Raw genomic sequence first — 23,407 nt, forward strand, 5'->3', positions numbered from 1 at the left:
TGGAGAAAAAAAATTTGGTCCAAAATTTGACAAAAACGACATACTATACTATGTCGTCTATGTTGGTCCAAAATTTGACAAAAACGACATACTATACTATGTCGTCCAAGAACTGACACTATTTTTGAAAAACGTTTTTTGGTCCAAAACGTGACAAAAACGTCATACTATACTATGTAGTACGTCATACTATACAATGTCTCCAAAATGTGACCATTTTTGGAGAAAAAAATGTGGTCCAAAATTTGACAAAAACGACATACTATACTATGTCGTCCAAGAACTGACACTATTTTTGAAAAACTTTTTTTGGTCCAAAACGTGACAAAAACGTCATACTATACTATGTAGTACGTCATACTATACTATGGTCCAAAATGTGACCATTTTTGGAGAAAAAAAATTTGGTCCAAAATTTGACAAAAACGACATACTATACTATGTCGTCTATGTTGGTCCAAAATTTGACAAAAACGACATACTATACTATGTCGTCCAAGAACTGACAATATTTTTGAAAAACTTTTTTTGGTCCAAAACGTGACAAAAACTTCATACTATACTATGTAGTACGTCATACTATACTATGTGGTCCAAAATCTGAAAATGTTTTCGAAAAATGTTTTTTTGACCAAAATGTGACCAAAACGTCATACTATACTATGTCATCCACCTCAACGTAATACTACACTATTTCGTACAAATCTGACCATTTTATTGAAAAAAAGATTTTGGTCCAAATTTTCACAAAAACATCATACTATACTATGTCGTCCAAAATCTGACATTAAAAAATTTTTTTTTTTTAGCCCAAAATGTGACCAAAACGTCATACTATACTATGTCATCCACCTCAATATGATACTAAACTATTTCATCCAAAATCTGACCATTTTATTGGAAAAAACAAATTTGGTCCAAAATTTGACAAAAACGACATACTATACTATGTCGTCCAAGAACTGACAATATTTTTGAAAGACTTTTTTTGGTCCAAAACGTGACAAAAACGTACGTCATACTATACTATGTCTCCAAAATGTGACCATTTTTGGAGAAAAAAAATTTGGTCCAAAATTTGATAAAAAAGACATACTATACTATGTCGTCCAAGAACTGACAATATTTTTGAAAAACGTTTTTTTGGTCCAAAACGTGACAAAAACGTCATACTATACTATGCAGTACGTCATACTATACTATGTCTCCAAAATGTGACCATTTTTGGAGAAAAAAAATTTGGTCCAAAATTTGACAAAAACGTCATACTATACTATGTCGACCAAGAACTGACAATATTTTTGAAAAAAGTTTTTTTGGTCCAAAACGTGACAAAAACGTCATACTATACTATGTAGTACGTCATACTATACAATCTCTCCAAAATGTGACCATTTTTGGAGAAAAAAAATTTGGTCCAAAATTTGACAAAAACGACATACTATACTATGTCGTCAAAAAACTGACAATATTTTTGAAAAACGTTTTTTTGGTCCAAAACGTGACAAAAACTTCATACTACACCATGTAGTACGTCATACTATACTATGTCTCCAAAATGTGACCATTTTTGGAGAAAAAAAATTTGGTCCAAAATTTGACAAAAACGACATACTATACTATGTCGTCAAAAAACTGACAATATTTTTGAAAAACTTTTTTTGGTCCAAAACGTGACAAAAACGTCATACTATACTATGTAGTACGTCATACTATACTATGTCTCCAAAATGTGACCATTTTTGGAGAAAAAAAATGTGGTCCAAAATGTTACAAAAACGACATACTATACTATGTCGTCCAAGAACTGACAATATTTTTGAAAAACGTTTTTTTGGTCCAAAACGTGACAAAAACTTCATACTATACTATGTAGTACGTCATACTATACTATGTCTCCAAAATGTGACCATTTTTGGAGAAAAAAAATTTGGTCCAAAATTTGACAAAAACGACATACTATACTATGTCGTCAAAAAACTGACAATATTTTTGAAAAACTTTTTTTGGTCCAAAACGTGACAAAAACGTCATACTATACCATGTAGTACGTCATACTATACAATGTCTCCAAAATGTGACCATTTTTGGAGAAAAAAAAATTGGTACAAAATTTGACAAAAACGACATACTATACTATGTCGTCCAAGAACTGACAATATTTTTGAAAAACGTTTTTTTGGTCCAAAACGTGACAAAAACGTCATACTATACCATGTAGTACGTCATACTATACAATGTCTCCAAAATGTGACCATTTTTGGAGAAAAAAAATTTGGTCCAAAATTTGACAAAAACATCATACTATACTATGTCGTCCAAAATCTGAAAATTAAAAAAAAAATTTTTTTTAGCCCAAAATGTGACCAAAACGTCATACTATACTATTTCATTCACCTCAATGTCATACTACACTACTTCGTACAAAATCTGACCATTTTATTGAAAAAAGAAAGTTTGGTCCAAAATTTCACAAAAACGTCATACTATACTATGTCGTCCAAAATCTGAAAATGTTTTCGAAAAATGTTTTTTTGTCCAAAATGTGACCAAAACGTCATACTATAATATTTCATCCACCTCAATGTCATACTACACTATTTCGTACAAAACCTGACCATTTTATTGAAAAAATGATTTTGGTCCAAAATTTCACAAAAATGTCATACTATACTATGTCGTCCAAAATCGGAAAATGTTTTCAAAATGTGACCAAAACGTCATACTATACTATGTCATCCACCTCAATATGATACTAAACTATTTCATCCAAAGTCTGACCATTTTATTGGAAAAAACAAATTTGGTCCAAAATTTGACAAAAACGACATACTATACTATGTCGTCCAAGAACTGACAATATTTTTGAAAAACGTTTTTTTGGTCCAAAACGTGACAAAAACGTCATACTATACCATGTAGTACGTCATACTATACAATGTCTCCAAAATGTGACCATTTTTGGAGAAAAAAAAATTGGTACAAAATTTGACAAAAACGACATACTATACTATGTCGTCCAAGAACTGACAATATTTTTGAAAAACGTTTTTTTGGTCCAAAACGTGACAAAAACGTCATACTATACCATGTAGTACGTCATACTATACAATGTCTCCAAAATGTGACCATTTTTGGAGAAAAAAAATTTGGTCCAAAATTTGACAAAAACATCATACTATACTATGTCGTCCAAAATCTGAAAATTAAAAAAAAAAATTTTTTTAGCCCAAAATGTGACCAAAACGTCATACTATACTATTTCATTCACCTCAATGTCATACTACACTACTTCGTACAAAATCTGACCATTTTATTGAAAAAAGAAAGTTTGGTCCAAAATTTCACAAAAACGTCATACTATACTATGTCGTCCAAAATCTGAAAATGTTTTCGAAAAATGTTTTTTTGTCCAAAATGTGACCAAAACGTCATACTATAATATTTCATCCACCTCAATGTCATACTACACTATTTCGTACAAAACCTGACCATTTTATTGAAAAAATGATTTTGGTCCAAAATTTCACAAAAATGTCATACTATACTATGTCGTCCAAAATCGGAAAATGTTTTCAAAATGTGACCAAAACGTCATACTATACTATGTCATCCACCTCAATATGATACTAAACTATTTCATCCAAAGTCTGACCATTTTATTGGAAAAAACAAATTTGGTCCAAAATTTGACAAAAACGACATACTATACTATGTCGTCCAAGAACTGACAATATTTTTGAAAAACGTTTTTTTGGTCCAAAACGTGACAAAAACGTCATACTATACTATGTAGTACGTCATACTATACTATGTCTCCAAAATGTGACAATTTTTGGAGAAAACATTTTGGTCCAAAATTTGACAAAAACGACATACTATACTATGTCGTCAAAAAACTGACAATTTTTGAAAAACTTTTTTTGGTCCAAAACGTGACAAAAACGTCATACTATACTATGTAGTACGTCATACTATACAATGTCTCCAAAATGTGACCATTTTTGGAGAAAAAAAATGTGGTCCAAAATTTGACAAAAACGACATACTATACTATGTCGTCCAAGAACTGACAATATTTTTGAAAAACTTTTTTTGGTCCAAAACGTGACAAAAACGTCATACTATACCATGTAGTACGTCATACTATACTATGTCTCCAAAATGTGACCATTTTTGGAGAAAAAAAATTTGGTCCAAAATTTGACAAAAACGACATACTATACTATGTCGTCCAAGAACTGACACTATTTTTGAAAAATGTTTTTTGGTCCAAAACGTGACAAAAACGTCATACTATACTATGTAGTACGTCATACTATACTATGTCTCCAAAATGTGACCATTTTTGGAGAAAAAAAATGTGGTCCAAAATTTGACAAAAACGACATACTATACTATGTTGTCCAAGAACTGACAATATTTTTGAAAAACGTTTTTTTGGTCCAAAACGTGACAAAAACGTCATACTATACTATGTAGTACGTCATACTACACAATGTCTCCAAAATGTGACCATTTTTGGAGAAAAAAAATTTGGTCCAAAATTTGACAAAAACGACACACTATACTATGTCGTCAAAAAACTGACAATATTTTTGAAAAACGTTTTTTTGGTCCAAAACGTGACAAAAACTTCATACAATACTATGTTGTACGTCATACTATACTATGTCTCCAAAATGTGACCATTTTTGGAAAAAAAAATGTGGTCCAAAATTTGACAAAAACGACATACTATACTATGTCGTCCAAGAACTGACACTATTTTTGAAAAACGTTTTTTGGTCCAAAACGTGACAAAAACGTCATACTATACTATGTAGTACGTCATACTATACTATGTCTCCAAAATGTGACCATTTTTGGAGAAAAAAAATGTGGTCCAAAATTTGACAAAAACGACATACTATACTATGTCGTCAAAAAACTGACAATATTTTTGAAAAACTTTTTTTGGTCCAAAACGTGACAAAAACGTCATACTATACCATGTAGTACGTCATACTATACTATGTCTCCAAAATGTGACCATTTTTGGAGAAAAAAAATTTGGTCCAAAATTTGACAAAAACATCATACTATACTATGTCGTCCAAAATCTGAAAATTAAAAAAAAAAAATTTTTTAGCCCAAAATTTGACCAAAACGTCATACTATACTATTTCATTCACCTCAATATGATACTAAACTATTTCATCCAAAATCTGACCATTTTATTGGAAAAAACAAATTTGGTCCAAAATTTGACAAAAACGACATACTATACTATGTCGTCCAAGAACTGACAATATTTTTGAAAAACGTTTTTTGGTCCAAAACGTGACAAAAACGTCATACTATACTATGTAGTACGTCATACTATACTATGTCTCCAAAATGTGACCATTTTTGGAGAAAAAAAATTTGGTCCAAAATTTGATAAAAAAGACATACTATACTATGTCGTCCAAGAACTGACAATATTTTTGAAAAACGTTTTTTTGGTCCAAAACGTGACAAAAACGTCATACTATACTATGTAGCACGTCATACTATACTATGTCTCCAAAATGTGACCATTTTTGGAGAAAAAAAATGTGGTCCAAAATTTGACAAAAACGACATACTATACTATGTCGTCCAAGAACTGACAATATTTTTGAAAAACTTTTTTTGGTCCAAAACGTGACAAAAACTTCATACTATACTATGTAGCACGTCATACTATACTATGTCTCCAAAATGTGACCATTTTTGGAGAAAAGAAATTTGGTCCAAAATTTGACAAAAACGTCATACTATACTATGTCGTCCAAGAACTGACAATATTTTTGAAAAACGTTTTTTTGGTCCAAAACGTGACAAAAACGTCATACTATACTATGTAGTACGTCATACTATACTATGTCTCCAAAATGTGACAATTTTTGGAGAAAACATTTTGGTCCAAAATTTGACAAAAACGACATACTATACTATGTCGTCAAAAAACTGACAATTTTTGAAAAACTTTTTTTGGTCCAAAACGTGACAAAAACGTCATACTATACTATGTAGTACGTCATACTATACAATGTCTCCAAAATGTGACCATTTTTGGAGAAAAAAAATGTGGTCCAAAATTTGACAAAAACGACATACTATACTATGTCGTCCAAGAACTGACACTATTTTTGAAAAACGTTTTTTTGGTCCAAAACGTGACAAAACCGTCATACTATACTATGTAGTACGTCATACTATACTATGGTCCAAAATGTGACCATTTTTGGAGAAAAAAAATTTGGTCCAAAATTTGACAAAAACGACATACTATACTATGTCGTCAAAAAACTGACAATATTTTTGAAAAACGTTTTTTTGGTCCAAAACGTGACAAAAACGTCATACTATACGATGTAGTACGTCATACTATACAATGTCTCCAAAATGTGACCATTTTTGGAGAAAAAAAATTTGGTCCAAAATTTGACAAAAACGACATACTATACTATGTCGTCCAAGAACTGACACTATTTTTGAAAAACTTTTTTTGGTCCAAAACGTGACAAAAACGTCATACTATACTATGTAGTACGTCATACTATACTATGGTCCAAAATGTGACCATTTTTGGAGAAAAAAAATTTGGTCCAAAATTTGACAAAAACGACATACTATACTATGTCGTCCAAGAACTGACACTATTTTTGAAAAACGTTTTTTGGTCCAAAACGTGACAAAAACGTCATACTATACTATGTGTCCAAAATGTGACCATTTTTGGAGAAAAAAAATTTGGTCCAAAATTTGACAAAAACGACATACTATACTATGTCGTCCAAGAACTGACAATATTTTTGAAAAACTTTTTTTGGTCCAAAACGTGACAAAAACGTCATACTATACTATGTAGTACGTCATACTATACTATGTCTCCAAAATGTGACCATTTTTGGAGAAAAAAAATGTGGTCCAAAATTTGACAAAAACGACATACTATACTATGTCGTCCAAGAACTGACAATATTTTTTAAAAACGTTTTTTTGGTCCAAAACGTGACAAAACCGTCATACTATACTATGTAGTACGTCATACTATACTATGGTCCAAAATGTGACCATTTTTGGAGAAAAAAAATTTGGTCCAAAATTTGACAAAAACGACATACTATACTATGTCGTCAAAAAACTGACAATATTTTTGAAAAACGTTTTTTTGGTCCAAAACGTGACAAAAACGTCATACTATACGATGTAGTACGTCATACTATACAATGTCTCCAAAATGTGACCATTTTTGGAGAAAAAAAATTTGGTCCAAAATTTGACAAAAACGACATACTATACTATGTCGTCCAAGAACTGACACTATTTTTGAAAAACTTTTTTTGGTCCAAAACGTGACAAAAACGTCATACTATACTATGTAGTACGTCATACTATACTATGGTCCAAAATGTGACCATTTTTGGAGAAAAAAAATTTGGTCCAAAATTTGACAAAAACGACATACTATACTATGTCGTCTATGTTGGTCCAAAATTTGACAAAAACGACATACTATACTATGTCGTCCAAGAACTGACACTATTTTTGAAAAACGTTTTTTGGTCCAAAACGTGACAAAAACGTCATACTATACTATGTAGTACGTCATACTATACAATGTCTCCAAAATGTGACCATTTTTGGAGAAAAAAATGTGGTCCAAAATTTGACAAAAACGACATACTATACTATGTCGTCCAAGAACTGACACTATTTTTGAAAAACTTTTTTTGGTCCAAAACGTGACAAAAACGTCATACTATACTATGTAGTACGTCATACTATACTATGGTCCAAAATGTGACCATTTTTGGAGAAAAAAAATTTGGTCCAAAATTTGACAAAAACGACATACTATACTATGTCGTCTATGTTGGTCCAAAATTTGACAAAAACGACATACTATACTATGTCGTCCAAGAACTGACAATATTTTTGAAAAACTTTTTTTGGTCCAAAACGTGACAAAAACTTCATACTATACTATGTAGCACGTCATACTATACTATGTCTCCAAAATGTGACCATTTTTGGAGAAAAGAAATTTGGTCCAAAATTTGACAAAAACGACATACTATACTATGTCGTCCAAGAACTGACAATATTTTTGAAAAACGTTTTTTTGGTCCAAAACGTGACAAAAACGTCATACTATACTATGTAGTACGTCATACTATACTATGTCTCCAAAATGTGACAATTTTTGGAGAAAACATTTTGGTCCAAAATTTGACAAAAACGACATACTATACTATGTCGTCAAAAAACTGACAATTTTTGAAAAACTTTTTTTGGTCCAAAACGTGACAAAAACGTCATACTATACTATGTAGTACGTCATACTATACAATGTCTCCAAAATGTGACCATTTTTGGAGAAAAAAAATGTGGTCCAAAATTTGACAAAAACGACATACTATACTATGTCGTCCAAGAACTGACAATATTTTTTAAAAACGTTTTTTTGGTCCAAAACGTGACAAAACCGTCATACTATACTATGTAGTACGTCATACTATACTATGGTCCAAAATGTGACCATTTTTGGAGGAAAAAAATTTGGTCCAAAATTTGACAAAAACGTCATACTATACTATGTCGTCCAAGAACTGACAATATTTTTGAAAAACGTTTTTTTGGTCCAAAACGTGACAAAAACGTCATACTATACTATGTAGTACGTCATACTATACTATGTCTCCAAAATGTGACAATTTTTGGAGAAAACATTTTGGTCCAAAATTTGACAAAAACGACATACTATACTATGTCGTCAAAAAACTGACAATTTTTGAAAAACTTTTTTTGGTCCAAAACGTGACAAAAACGTCATACTATACTATGTAGTACGTCATACTATACAATGTCTCCAAAATGTGACCATTTTTGGAGAAAAAAAATGTGGTCCAAAATTTGACAAAAACGACATACTATACTATGTCGTCCAAGAACTGACACTATTTTTGAAAAACGTTTTTTTGGTCCAAAACGTGACAAAACCGTCATACTATACTATGTAGTACGTCATACTATACTATGGTCCAAAATGTGACCATTTTTGGAGAAAAAAAATTTGGTCCAAAATTTGACAAAAACGACATACTATACTATGTCGTCAAAAAACTGACAATATTTTTGAAAAACGTTTTTTTGGTCCAAAACGTGACAAAAACGTCATACTATACGATGTAGTACGTCATACTATACAATGTCTCCAAAATGTGACCATTTTTGGAGAAAAAAAATTTGGTCCAAAATTTGACAAAAACGACATACTATACTATGTCGTCCAAGAACTGACACTATTTTTGAAAAACTTTTTTTGGTCCAAAACGTGACAAAAACGTCATACTATACTATGTAGTACGTCATACTATACTATGGTCCAAAATGTGACCATTTTTGGAGAAAAAAAATTTGGTCCAAAATTTGACAAAAACGACATACTATACTATGTCGTCCAAGAACTGACACTATTTTTGAAAAACGTTTTTTGGTCCAAAACGTGACAAAAACGTCATACTATACTATGTGTCCAAAATGTGACCATTTTTGGAGAAAAAAAATTTGGTCCAAAATTTGACAAAAACGACATACTATACTATGTCGTCCAAGAACTGACAATATTTTTGAAAAACTTTTTTTGGTCCAAAACGTGACAAAAACGTCATACTATACTATGTAGTACGTCATACTATACTATGTCTCCAAAATGTGACCATTTTTGGAGAAAAAAAATGTGGTCCAAAATTTGACAAAAACGACATACTATACTATGTCGTCCAAGAACTGACAATATTTTTTAAAAACGTTTTTTTGGTCCAAAACGTGACAAAACCGTCATACTATACTATGTAGTACGTCATACTATACTATGGTCCAAAATGTGACCATTTTTGGAGAAAAAAAATTTGGTCCAAAATTTGACAAAAACGACATACTATACTATGTCGTCAAAAAACTGACAATATTTTTGAAAAACGTTTTTTTGGTCCAAAACGTGACAAAAACGTCATACTATACGATGTAGTACGTCATACTATACAATGTCTCCAAAATGTGACCATTTTTGGAGAAAAAAAATTTGGTCCAAAATTTGACAAAAACGACATACTATACTATGTCGTCCAAGAACTGACACTATTTTTGAAAAACTTTTTTTGGTCCAAAACGTGACAAAAACGTCATACTATACTATGTAGTACGTCATACTATACTATGGTCCAAAATGTGACCATTTTTGGAGAAAAAAAATTTGGTCCAAAATTTGACAAAAACGACATACTATACTATGTCGTCTATGTTGGTCCAAAATTTGACAAAAACGACATACTATACTATGTCGTCCAAGAACTGACACTATTTTTGAAAAACGTTTTTTGGTCCAAAACGTGACAAAAACGTCATACTATACTATGTAGTACGTCATACTATACAATGTCTCCAAAATGTGACCATTTTTGGAGAAAAAAATGTGGTCCAAAATTTGACAAAAACGACATACTATACTATGTCGTCCAAGAACTGACACTATTTTTGAAAAACTTTTTTTGGTCCAAAACGTGACAAAAACGTCATACTATACTATGTAGTACGTCATACTATACTATGGTCCAAAATGTGACCATTTTTGGAGAAAAAAAATTTGGTCCAAAATTTGACAAAAACGACATACTATACTATGTCGTCTATGTTGGTCCAAAATTTGACAAAAACGACATACTATACTATGTCGTCCAAGAACTGACAATATTTTTGAAAAACTTTTTTTGGTCCAAAACGTGACAAAAACTTCATACTATACTATGTAGCACGTCATACTATACTATGTCTCCAAAATGTGACCATTTTTGGAGAAAAGAAATTTGGTCCAAAATTTGACAAAAACGACATACTATACTATGTCGTCCAAGAACTGACAATATTTTTGAAAAACGTTTTTTTGGTCCAAAACGTGACAAAAACGTCATACTATACTATGTAGTACGTCATACTATACTATGTCTCCAAAATGTGACAATTTTTGGAGAAAACATTTTGGTCCAAAATTTGACAAAAACGACATACTATACTATGTCGTCAAAAAACTGACAATTTTTGAAAAACTTTTTTTGGTCCAAAACGTGACAAAAACGTCATACTATACTATGTAGTACGTCATACTATACAATGTCTCCAAAATGTGACCATTTTTGGAGAAAAAAAATGTGGTCCAAAATTTGACAAAAACGACATACTATACTATGTCGTCCAAGAACTGACAATATTTTTTAAAAACGTTTTTTTGGTCCAAAACGTGACAAAACCGTCATACTATACTATGTAGTACGTCATACTATACTATGGTCCAAAATGTGACCATTTTTGGAGGAAAAAAATTTGGTCCAAAATTTGACAAAAACGACATACTATACTATGTCGTCAAAAAACTGACAATATTTTTGAAAAACGTTTTTTTGGTCCAAAACGTGACAAAAACGTCATACTATACGATGTAGTACGTCATACTATACAATGTCTCCAAAATGTGACCATTTTTGGAGAAAAAAAATTTGGTCCAAAATTTTACAAAAACGACATACTATACTATGTCGTCCAAGAACTGACAATATTTTTGAAAAACTTTTTTTGGTCCAAAACGTCATACTATACTATGTAGTACGTCATACTATACTATGTCTCCAAAATGTGACCATTTTTGGAGAAAGAAAAATTTGGTCCAAAATTTGACAAAAACGACATACTATACTATGTCGTCCAAGAACTGACACTATTTTTGAAAGATGTTTTTTGGTCCAAAACGTGACAAAAACGTCATACTATACTATGTAGTACGTCATACTATACTATGTCTCCAAAATGTGACCATTTTTGGAGAAAAAAAATGTGGTCCAAAATTTGACAAAAACGACATACTATACTATGTCGTCCAAGAACTGACAATATTTTTGAAAAACGTTTTTTTGGTCCAAAACGTGACAAAACCGTCATACTATACTATGTAGTACGTCATACTATACAATGTCTCCAAAATGTGACCATTTTTGGAGAAAAAAAATTTGGTCCAAAATTTGACAAAAACGACATACTATACTATGTCGTCAAAAAACTGACAATATTTTTGAAAAACGTTTTCTGGTCCAAAACGTGACAAAAACGTCATACTATACCATGTAGTACGTCATACTATACTATGTCTCCAAAATGTGACCATTTTTGGAAAAAAAAATGTGGTCCAAAATTTGACAAAAACGACATACTATACTATGTCGTCCAAGAACTGACAATATTTTTGAAAAACGTTTTTTTGGTCCGAAACGTGACAAAAACTTCATACTATACTATGTAGTACGTCATACTATACTATGTCTCCAAAATGTGACCATTTTTGGAGAAAAAAAAATTTGGTCCAAAATTTGACAAAAACGACATACTATACTATGTCGTCAAAAAACTGACAATATTTTTGAAAAACTTTTTTTGGTCCAAAACGTGACAAAAATGTCATACTATACCATGTAGTACGTAATACTATACAATGTCTCCAAAATGTGACCATTTTTGGAGAAAAAAAATTTGGTCCAAAATTTGACAAAAACATCATACTATACTATGTCGTCCAAAATCTGAAAATTAAAAAAAAAAAATTTTTTAGCCCAAAATTTGACCAAAACGTCATACTATACTATTTCATTCACCTCAATGTCATACTACACTATTTCGTACAAATCTGACCATTTTATTGAAAAAAAGATTTTGGTCCAAATTTTCACAAAAACATCATACTATACTATGTCGTCCAAAATCTGACATTAAAAAAATTTTTTTTTTTAGCCCAAAATGTGACCAAAACGTCATACTATACTATGTCATCCACCTCAATATGATACTAAACTATTTCATCCAAAATCTGACCATTTTATTGGAAAAAACAAATTTGGTCCAAAATTTGACAAAAACGACATACTATACTATGTCGTCCAAGAACTGACAATATTTTTGAAAAACGTTTTTTGGTCCAAAACGTGACAAAAACGTCATACTATACTATGTAGTACGTCATACTATACTATGTCTCCAAAATGTGACCATTTTTGGAGAAAAAAAATTTGGTCCAAAATTTGATAAAAAAGACATACTATACTATGTCGTCCAAGAACTGACAATATTTTTGAAAAACGTTTTTTTGGTCCAAAACGTGACAAAAACGTCATACTATACTATGTAGCACGTCATACTATACTATGTCTCCAAAATGTGACCATTTTTGGAGAAAAAAAATGTGGTCCAAAATTTGACAAAAACGACATACTATACTATGTCGTCAAAAAACTGACAATATTTTTGAACAACGTTTTCTGGTCCAAAACGTGACAAAAATGTCATACTATACCATGTAGTACGTCATACTATACAATGTCTCCAAAATGTGACCATTTTTGGAGAAAAAAAATTTGGTCCAAAATTTGACAAAAACGACATACTCTACTATGTCGTCCAAGAACTGACACTATTTTTGAAAAACGTTTTTTGGTCCAAAACGTGACAAAAACATCATACTATACTATGTAGTACGTCATACTATACTATGTCTCCAAAATGTGACCATTTTTGGAGAAAAAAAATGTGGTCCAAAATTTGACAAAAACGACATACTATACTATGTCGTCAAAAAACTGACAATATTTTTGAAAAACTTTTTTTGGTCCAAAACGTGACAAAAACGTCATACTATACCATGTAGTATGTCATACTATACTGTCTCCAAAATGTGACCATTTTTGGAGAAAAAAAATTTGGTCCAAAATTTGACAAAAACATCATACTATACTATGTCGTCCAAAATCTGAAAATTAAAAAAAAAAAATTTTTTAGCCCAAAATTTGACCAAAACGTCATACTATACTATTTCATTCACCTCAATGTCATACTACACTATTTCGTACAAATCTGACCATTTTATTGAAAAAAAGATTTTGGTCCAAATTTTCACAAAAACATCATACTATACTATGTCGTCCAAAATCTGACATTAAAAAAATTTTTTTTTTTAGCCCAAAATGTGACCAAAACGTCATACTATACTATGTCATCCACCTCAATATGATACTAAACTATTTCATCCAAAATCTGACCATTTTATTGGAAAAAACAAATTTGGTCCAAAATTTGACAAAAACGACATACTATACTATGTCGTCCAAGAACTGACAATATTTTTGAAAAACGTTTTTTGGTCCAAAACGTGACAAAAACGTCATACTATACTATGTAGTACGTCATACTATACTATGTCTCCAAAATGTGACCATTTTTGGAGAAAAAAAATTTGGTCCAAAATTTGATAAAAAAGACATACTATAATATGTCGTCCAAGAACTGACAATATTTTTGAAAAACGTTTTTTTGGTCCAAAACGTGACAAAAACGTCATACTATACTATGTAGCACGTCATACTATACTATGTCTCCAAAATGTGACCATTTTTGGAGAAAAAAAATGTGGTCCAAAATTTGACAAAAACGACATACTATACTATGTCGTCAAAAAACTGACAATATTTTTGAACAACGTTTTCTGGTCCAAAACGTGACAAAAATGTCATACTATACCATGTAGCACGTCATACTATACTATGTCTCCAAAATGTGACCATTTTTGGAGAAAAAAAATTTGGTCCAAAATTTGACAAAAACATCATACTATACTATGTCGTCCAAAATCTGAAAATTAAAAAAAAAAAATTTTTTAGCCCAAAATTTGACCAAAACGTCATACTATACTATTTCATTCACCTCAATGTCATACTACACTACTTCGTACAAATCTGACCATTTTATTGAAAAAAAGATTTTGGTCCAAATTTTCACAAAAACATCATACTATACTATGTCGTCCAAAATCTGACATTAAAAAAATTTTTTTTTTTAGCCCAAAATGTGACCAAAACGTCATACTATACTATGTCATCCACCTCAATATGATACTAAACTATTTCATCCAAAATCTGACCATTTTATTGGAAAAAACAAATTTGGTCCAAAATTTGACAAAAACGACATACTATACTATGTCGTCCAAGAACTGACAATATTTTTGAAAAACGTTTTTTGGTCCAAAACGTGACAAAAACGTCATACTATACTATGTAGTACGTCATACTATACTATGTCTCCAAAATGTGACCATTTTTGGAGAAAAAAAATTTGGTCCAAAATTTGATAAAAAAGACATACTATACTATGTCGTCCAAGAACTGACAATATTTTTGAAAAACGTTTTTTTGGTCCAAAACGTGACAAAAACGTCATACTATACTATGTAGCACGTCATACTATACTATGTCTCCAAAATGTGACCATTTTTGGAGAAAAAAAATGTGGTCCAAAATTTGACAAAAACGACATACTATACTATGTCGTCAAAAAACTGACAATATTTTTGAACAACGTTTTCTGGTCCAAAACGTGACAAAAATGTCATACTATACCATGTAGTACGTCATACTATACAATGTCTCCAAAATGTGACCATTTTTGGAGAAAAAAAAATTGGTCCAAAATTTGACAAAAACGACATACTATACTATGTCGTCAAAAAACTGACACTATTTTTGAAAAACGTTTTTTGGTCCAAAACGTGACAAAAACGTCATACTATACTATGTAGTACGTCATACTATACTATGTCTCCAAAATGTGACCATTTTTGGAGAAAAAAAATGTGGTCCAAAATTTGACAAAAACGACATACTATACTATGTCGTCAAAAAACTGACAATATTTTTGAAAAACTTTTTTTGGTCCAAAACGTGACAAAAACGTCATACTATACCATGTAGTATGTCATACTATACTATGTCTCCAAAATGTGACCATTTTTGGAGAAAAAAAATTTGGTCCAAAATTTGACAAAAACATCATACTATACTATGTCGTCCAAAATCTGAAAATTAAAAAAAAAAAATTGTTTAGCCCAAAATTTGACCAAAACGTCATACTATACTATTTCATTCACCTCAATGTCATACTACACTATTTCGTACAAATCTGACCATTTTATTGAAAAAAAGATTTTGGTCCAAATTTTCACAAAAACATCATACTATACTATGTCGTCCAAAATCTGACATTAAAAAAAAAATTTTTTTTAGCCCAAAATGTGACCAAAACGTCATACTATACTATGTCATCCACCTCAATATGATACTAAACTATTTCATCCAAAATCTGACCATTTTATTGGAAAAAACAAATTTGGTCCAAAATTTGACAAAAACGACATACTATACTATGTCGTCAAAAAACTGACAATTTTTGAAAAACTTTTTTTGGTCCAAAACGTGACAAAAACGTCATACTATACTATGTAGTACGTCATACTATACTATGTCTCCAAAATGTGACCATTTTTGGAGAAAAAAAATGTGGTCCAAAATTTGACAAAAACGTCATACTATACTATGTCGTCAAAAACCTCACAATATTTCTGAAAAACTTTTTTTGGTCCAAAACGTGACAAAAACGTCATACTATACGATGTAGTACGTCATACTATACTATGTCTCCAAAATGTGACCATTTTTGGAGAAAAAATTTTGGTCCAAAATTTTACAAAAACGACATACTATACTATTTCATCCACCTCAATGTCATACTACACTATTTCGTACAAAATCTGACCATTTTATTGAAATAAAGATTTTGGTCCAAAATTTCACAAAAATGTCATACTATACTAAGTCGCCCAAAATCTGAAAATGTTTTCCAAATTTTTTTTTTTGCCCAAAATGTGACCAAAACGTCATATTATACTATGTCATCCACCTCAATGTCATACTACACAATGTCGTACAAATCTGACCATTTTATTGAAAAAAAGATTTTGGTCCAAAATTTCACAAAAATGTCATACTATACTGTCGTCCAAAGCTTGAGCTAAAAGTCGTACTATAGTGTGTCGTGTAACATTTCCTTACCTTTGACACATTACTGTCATATTTGGTTCATCATTTTTTTTCTCTGTATGGGTTTAAAAGCATGAATGAAGCAGTTTTCAGTGTCACTTACCTCCATCAGGATAAACGTTCTCCTTGTTCTAATTCTCTCAGGCTGCTTTCATGGAGGACAAACACTTACAGCATCCAGATTATTTCTCTCCTGGATTAAATGGAGATGAGGATTCTTGTGGGATGGACGACCGCAGACCGGTAATTATTTCCTTCTCTCGCGTCGCATGTTTTTTTGTGAACATTTCCTCACCTGACGCTCTCGTCCTCCAGAAGAAACCGTCCAAGACGAGATTCCCAGTCTCAAGTCGCAGAAGCTCCAAGGTAAATGTGAAACGTTGGCGTCGACAGTCGTAGAAGCCGTTTGCTGATTTGTGTGTCGTCGCCTAATTTGTCTCCCCGTTGTCGTGGATTAGGAGGACATGCTGGACGACTTCAGTCCTCAGAAGAAGAGCAGCTTCTCAGCCGAGGAACTGGACGACGACGAGGTGGTTAAACCGGCATCGACATCGACTCCACACACTTTTTAAAGTTGTCAAAAACACTTTAAAAAACAATACATTTTTTGTTCTTTCTTTCATCAGAAAACATTCAAACATAAAGGTTTTAATTCACATAAATCAAAGAGCAACAACCATGGACCTTGGACAGACGGAATGAGGGACTACACACCGCAGCAGGTGGACATTTTAACTTTAATGCACTTTATTAAAAATAAACAAAAACTTTCAACATAACCACAGACTTATTTTTTTTGGTCTCCCTTTCCACAGGCTGTTTTCACCGAGGACGAAGTCACAGGAAATGACTTCGCGAGTCGGGAAGATTTGAACGACTACGTGGACGACGAAATCCGCAAACCGGTATTTTTGTCGCGCTAACGTCCACTTTTCCTTTTTATGTATCGGGGGGTCACGATCTTGACGCGTCAATCGCTTATCGACTTCACGCTTGTGGAATCTAGGATTTAACCACGCATACAAAACAACAAAAAAACACGGTGTTGTAGCACGACTACGCGTTAGCTCGTCACGCTAACTCAAATAGTATCCGTAGCAACTGCTGACTCTGAAATATCCGGTGTGTCTCCATGGCAACAACTCTTCCGTCCTCATTCGGAGCGAAACCTTCCTCAAAATTAAACACGCGCTAAAGCTAGTGCTAACTAGCGCTATAGCTACGTGCGGGTCAGATTATGACTTGGCTTCTTTTGACACTTTGTTTACAATTGACAGGGTTATTGTTACATTCATCATATTGTTAATAAATGATTTAAATTTAACAATGAGGCCTAAATGATGGACATTATGTCGCTCCATGGAGACAATCGAAATAAAAAAATTAACAAAGTTAGCATGACGTAAAACCAACGATGCTAGACTAAAAAGATCGAGCATACAAATCTTGACCTTAAAATCATAAGGATTCGGTGAATCGTGACGCCCCCTTTTTATTTTTTAACGACATGACGTTCAAAACTTTCTTTTCCCCTCAACAGAAAAAGTCATCGAAACTCAAACGGCTGAAAGTTTTCCGCAACAAGGTCGGTCCGTGTGGTCAAGGTCGTTATTTCACGGTTGCAAGGTCAGACGAATGAGGCGTATGCTAATGTTTTCTCTTTGTTTTTTTCTTTTTCTTCACCAGAGCAAATCCGCGAACCAATCAGAAGCTACGACCAGTGACTTCATGTCAGAGGCCGCTCAGGTTAGAAAACACCGCAGAGTTAGACGTCTTTGATCCTAACATAAACTTCCTCTGGTTTACTGTAACTATTCCCTCGCAGCGTTTCCACGGTAACTGGTTTAGTCTGAGCTGTTCCTCGCTAACGCACTTTTGTCAAGTTCAGCTGCCGTCTCCTGACGTCTGTCTCCTGACGTCAGTCTCTGGACGGGACACATTCCTGAGACACGTGACTCGACTGGTTGGGCAGCATTGACGACATAACTTGCACACACAACACAAGCAGAGCATTGACAACGGCTTTAAAGGGACAGTACAGGTTTATTTTGAAGTTCTGCTTGCACGGCTCGTCAGTGTGGCCTGAGCTGTGGGCGCCCCCCTGTGTCCAAAACCAGGCAGTGTTTGGTTGTATCTGCTGACCTTCACAGAAAAACTAAATTTTAGCCACTTAACAAAAAGCTCAACTCCACATTTAACATTAATATAGAGTTTGTTTTGGTTCACAAAAACACTAACCCTATGACATTTCTGTCAACTTTTGGACGTCTTACTATACTGTGACTAGGACATTTTGGACATCTTACTATACTAGGACATTTTGGACATCTTACTATACTAGGACATTTTGGACATCTTACTATACTTGGACATTTTGGACACCTATGACATTTTGGACATCTAACTGTACTATGATATTTCTGTCAACTTTTGGACGTCTTACTGTACGCGGACATTTTGGACACCTATGACATTTGTCAACCTTTGGACGTCTTACTACACTAGGACATTTTGGACACCTATGACATTTTGGACATCTAACATCTAATATGATATTTCTGTCAACTTTTGGACGTCTTACTGTACGCGGACATTTTGGACACCTATGACATTTGTCAACTTTTGGACGTCTTACTACACTAGGACATTTTGGACACCTATGACATTTTGGACATCTAACATCACATCTAATATGATATTTCTGTCAACTTTTGGACGTCTTACTATACTAGGACATTTTGGACACCCATGACATTTTGTCAACTTTTGGACGTCTTACTACACGAGGACATTTTGGACATCTAAATGTACTATGATATTTCTGTCAACTTTTGGACGTCTTACTATACTAGGACATTTTGGACACCCATGACATTTTGTCAACTTTTGGACGTCTTACTACACGAGGACATTTTGGACATCTAAATGTACTATGATATTTCTGTCAACTTTTGGACGTCTTACTATACTAGGACATTTTGGACATCTTACTATACGATGACATTTTGGACACCTATGATTATTTTGGCCATCTAACTGTACTATGATATTTCTGTCAACCTTTGGACATCTTACTATACTATGACATTTTGGACACCCATGACATTTTGTCAACTTTTGGACGTGTTATTATACTAGGACATTTTGGACGTCTTACTATCCTGTGACATTTTGGACACCTATGACATTTTGGACATCTAACTGTACTATGATATTTCTGTCAATTTTTGGACATCTTACTATACGATGACATTTTGGACACCCATGATTATTCTGTCAACATTTGGACGTCTTACTATACTTGGACATTTTGGACACTTATGACATTTTGGACATCTAACTGCACTATCATATTTCTGTCAACTGTTGGACGTCTTACTATACTAGGACATTTTGGACGTATACTAGGACATTTTGGACATCTTACTATACGATGACATTTTGGACACCTATGATTATTCTGTCAACATTTGGACATCTTACTACACTAGGACATTTTGGACACCTGTGTGCTAACTTTCTACACCAAGAAAACCTCCATTTAACGGTGACATAAAGCGTCAAATCTATTCGTCTTATTCAGGTGTAGATTTTTTGTTAAGTGGTTTAAATCAGTGTTTTCCTTGTGTTCCCGTTGGCTCACTTTAACATTCAGGGGTAGAATGAACGAGTCTGTTGTGAAGTGAATGTGGTAAAAAAAAAAAAAAAAAAAAAAAAATCATAATCACACTCACGTTTTTCTCTGGTTCAGGCGGAGTGGATGGCCGCTCAGAAGGACTCGGCTGTGGGTGGTTTTGAGGACGATGAAGAGGAAGGGGTCAGTTTACCGAGGTTTAGTTTTACTGTTCCCATTGTGTCATTCCCAGCTGCTAACCATCGTTTTTGTTTTCACAGGACACGGACAGTTTGATGGAGTGGTGGCACACGGTGGAACGTGAGTCACAGTCGGGTCTAATTTTGCGTAAAAAACAGAGTCGTGAGTAGCAGCCACTTTTAACGCCGCCGACCTCTCGTTGTGTTTCAGAGTGGGACGAGTTGCCGTCAGACGACGAGGACCACGTGATGGAGGACGAAGCCAAGTACGTCTGTTTGTACACGACGACACTCGACGGTAAAGGTTTCCGACGTTTGATATTTGACTTCGTCTCTTCTTCTTCTCCCGCTCGACAACGTCCAGGTCGTTCGCCGTCTTATCGGACAAGGTCCAGCGCGGCCTGCGCGTCTTCCACCAGGTCTTCACCGAGCGTGCCGAGTTCCTGTGGCTGGCCATCATCACGCTGCACACCATCGCCGACGACATCAGCGAGTTTCACGAGAAAGCCAAGAAAGTCGTCATCACCGGCGGCACCACGTCGGCCGCCGGCGGCGCCACCGCCATCGTGGGGCTGGCGCTGGCGCCGTTCACCTTCGGCACCTCGCTGGTCATCACGGCCATCGGCGTGGGCATCGCGGCGGCGGGGGGGATCACGTCCGCCTCGGCGGCCATCTCCGATAATCGGCACAACACACATGACAGAAAGAAGGTGAGGGATTAGAGCGGCAACTGACCGTGATTTTTTTTTACATAAAATGTTCTCAAATGTCTTTGTTTTTGTCCACAAACCAAAATTATTCAGTTTTAATGATTTCTTTGTTTACGTGGAGCAAAGAAACAAAGACAATATCCACATTTAAGAAGCTAAAACAATCAGAAGTCTTGTTTTAATCATGTGACGTATCAAGGCGATCGGTCAATGTACGATGTTGTTATAGGGCACTTCCTGTTTCGTAGGTCAATGGCTGCGTCGGGTGCAAATCGCCAATATGGCCGACTTCCTGTTGAGTTGAGTCCATGGTTACGGTCGACTTTTTTGTTCGTCTTGGTCTGTTACGTCTTCCCGCCAAGTTTTGGGGAAATTTATTGGAACTAAATTTAATTTACAACTGATTATCGATTATCAAAATAGTTTAAAAACGATTAATTTAGTAATATTAGGTTTTCCGAAGTGTGTTGCGATATAAAAACACGAGGCGATCGCTCAATGTGCGGTGACGTTATACGGCACTTCCTGTTTTGTGGAAACGAAGAAAATATTAACTTTTTAAGAAGCTAAAACAATCAGAATTCTTGTATACGTGATGAAATCTTCAAACCGAATAATCGATCACTAAAATAATTTACGATTAATTTAGTAAATTTAGGTTTTCCGAAGTGTGTTGCGGCATAAAAACACAATGACTGAAAAAATTATAATAATGTCCACGGTCGGTCTCTTGTGTCAAGTATGATGTTTCGAGGCGGTTAATAGGTTATCGGGCACTTCCTGTTTTGTGGGCGAATGGTCGAAATAAGTTAGCTCATTTACGTCGGGTGCGAATCGCCCAAATGGCCGACTTCCTGTTGCGTTGAGGCCATGGTTACGGTCGACTTTTTTGTTCGTCTTGGTCTGTAACGTCTTTCCGCCAAGTTTTGGGGAAATTCGTTGGAACTCAATTTAATTTACAACTGATTATCGATTATCAAAATAGTTGACGATTAATTTAGTAAAATTAGGTTTTTTTCCGAAGTGTGTTTGCGATATAAAAACACAATGACTGAAAAATAATAATAATAATGTCCGATAGTCGGTCTCTTGTGTCAAGTATGATGTTTCGAGGCGGTTAATAGGTTATCGGGCACTTCCTGTTTTGTGGGCGAATGGTCGAAATAAGTTAGCTCATTTACGTCGGGTGCGAATCGCCAAAATGGCCGACTTCCTGTTGCGTTGAGGCCATGGTTACGGTCGACTTTTTTGTTCGTCTTGGTCTGTAACGTCTTTCCGCCAAGTTTTGGGGAAATTTGTTGGAACTCAATTTAATTTACAACTGATTATCGATTATCAAAATAGTTGATGATTAATTTAGTAAAATTAGGTTTTCCGAAGTGTGTTTGCGATATAAAAACACAATGACTGAAAAATAATAATACTAATGTCCGATAGTCGGTCTCTTGTGTCACGTATGATGTTTCGAGGCGATCGCTCAACGTGCGGTGACGTTGTACGGCACTTCCTGTTTTGTGGGCGAACGGTCGAAATAAGTTAGCTTATTTACGTCGGGTGCAAATTACCAAAATGGCTGACTTCCTGTTGAGTTGAGGCCATGGTTACGGTTGACTTTTTTGTTCGTCTTGGTCTGTGACGTCTTCCCACTAATTTTCTAAATTAGAAGCAGAAACAATCAGAATTCTTGTTTACATAATGAAAAAAGCTTCAAACCGAATAATCGATCATTAAAATAGTTTACGATTAATTTAGTAAATTTAGGTTTTCCGAAGTGTGTTGAGGCATAAAAACACAATGACTGAAAAATAATAATAATGTCTGCGGTCGGTCTCTTGTGTCACGTATGATATTTCGAGGCGATCGATCAATGTGCGGTGACGTTATAAGGCACTTCCTGTTTTGTGG

Source organism: Microchirus variegatus (assembly GCF_963457635.1).
Source record: "Microchirus variegatus genome assembly, chromosome: 2".
Classification (NCBI taxonomy): domain Eukaryota; kingdom Metazoa; phylum Chordata; class Actinopteri; order Pleuronectiformes; family Soleidae; genus Microchirus; species Microchirus variegatus.